Below are 2,164 nucleotides of genomic sequence, written 5' to 3'. Positions count from 1 at the left end.
TTGTTGTTTATTTGGGGGGTTTTTTGTTTGTTTTTTCTGGAGAGCCAGATCCTTTTTCAGGGACTACTGAATTACATTAGTACAAACTTTGGAAGAGTTAGGTTTTATTTTGCTTTGTTTTCTCTTCTGTTTTTGTTTTATTTTGAAAAGAAGAGTTGGGAAAAATCAAGAATTCAAGATTGGATTAAGGAATTTTGGTGTGTCTAAGGAAATCTAATTAAGGAATTTAATTCAGGATGGATTTGGCAGAACCATCCCAGCTGGGAAGGTTTACAGAAAGTAAGCTGATGTTTGTGGATATGGACATTTTTATTCATAAATAGACTCCATCTAGGTCATCTATCAGCAAAGGTACAAAAGATCCAAACTCATTGACATATACCTAATGGAGGAAGTGTTGGGAGAAAGATTTTATGGTAAAGTGAAAGAGATGCAGGACTCAAACCATTTGCTGGAGAGCTGTGAAAATCCTCCAAAAGAAGTTGCGTAGGATCTCCAATGGGGAGGTGAATGTTTAAAAGGAAATTAAGCTGTTGAGGAAGTTATAGCACAAAAAATGTCATACAGCTGGTGAATCTATTGTATAATGAAGAGAAACAGAAAATGTATGCAGTGATGGAGTACTGAGTGTGAAGAGTGTAGAAAATGCTGGACAGCATTCCAGAGAAAAGATTTCCTGTCTTTCGGGCTCATGGGTACTTTTGCCAGCTGATAGATGGGTTAGAATATTTGAATAGCCAAGTAATTGTTCATAAAGATATAAAACTAGGGAAACTGTTGCTTATAATCAATGAGACACTAAAAATATCTGACTTAGGAGTAGCAAAAGCATTGCATTCTTTTGCAGAAGATGATGCATGTTGAACGAGCCATGTATCATTTACATCCCAGTCACCAAAATGGCCAATGGCTTATACACCTTTTCAGTCTTTAAATGAACATTTGGTTGGCTAGGGTCATGCTTTACAATGCCACAACAGGTCTTTATTCCTTTAAAGGGTACAATATCCATAAATTATTTGAAAATGTTGAGAAAGGAGACCACAATTCCAGGGGATTGTAGTCCTCCACTTTCTGATATGCTGGAAGGTATTTTGAATATGAACCATTAGGAGATTTTTTCAATACAGCAGCTATGGCAGCACAACCACTTTCATAAGAAATAATACCAGGCAGAGGTTCTGGTCTCCATTTTTCCTCACCCAGAAATCAAGGACATGTGGCAAAGTATGACAGTGGTGCCTTATCTGGAGGATCTGTTTGGCTGCAATAAGAAAAAAAAAAAAGGCAATGACCTCTTTGGCATTGAGAATAAAATCATTTACACTCCAGATTTCATAGTATGAGGACAGTTCCCCAGAGAGGGGACTGGACAGACTAGATAAAATAGGCATAACCATGGTGTCCTCCCACCAAGGTTATGCACAATGGCACTGAGATGGTGCAGCCGAGAATCAAAGCCAAAGATGAGTAGAGAGCAGCATCTCCTCCAACCCCTCCCAAAATATTAAGATAATAAAGAGAAAACACAGCTTCACAGCTCTTATTTTTGTATTCTCTCTATCAAAGAGAAAGACATTCAAATGTGAAGAGATAAAACAAACATGTTGAAGAGAGAACTAAAGTTCAAGAGGGTAAGGCTATAGTAAGAACACATTTAGCAGTTTAAAATGCTTCAAATCTCATACCTCCCAAGGCAATGAACCTCTTACAGATGTAATCACTAAGCTAACAACAATCTTGAAGGAATTATGGAGATGGGTAAATGCCATTCTAATTTTCAGAAAGCAAGAACAAATAAATATAATAAACTGATCTAATTATCTTCATTTAATTTCTAGAAAATATGTGAACCCATAGAAATGATCAAACAACAAGCATTTATTATTTATGATAATCATAATTAAGTCATAAAATTTAAAGAAACTCGGAAGTCACTCAGTCCAACCCCTTTCCAAAATATGAATATTGTCCATGGAAGACATCCTGGAGGAGTGACAGTCAGATCTCCATTTAGAGACCTCTAGTGAGAGGAAACTTCTCATTTCTGCCCATTCTGTTCCAATTAGGCACAACTCACATTGTTAGGAAATGTTTCCTTATATTGAACCAAAACCTGATTTTCTGTAATTTTCAGACTTTAGTCATAATTCTTATGAACACG

General features: G+C 36.4%; 1 pseudogene; it reads left to right on the top strand.

Moving 5' to 3' along the window:
• The first annotated feature begins 361 nt into the window (after positions 1-361).
• Positions 362-1,385, top strand: LOC100917691 (annotated as a pseudogene).
• Positions 1,386-2,164: the final 779 nt, after the last annotated feature.

Source organism: Sarcophilus harrisii, chromosome 4 (genome assembly GCF_902635505.1).
Source record: "Sarcophilus harrisii chromosome 4, mSarHar1.11, whole genome shotgun sequence".
NCBI classification, from domain to species: Eukaryota; Metazoa; Chordata; class Mammalia; order Dasyuromorphia; family Dasyuridae; genus Sarcophilus; species Sarcophilus harrisii.
The sequence above is the reverse complement of the archived record's forward strand: the minus strand, read 5'-3'. Positions and strand labels throughout refer to the sequence as shown.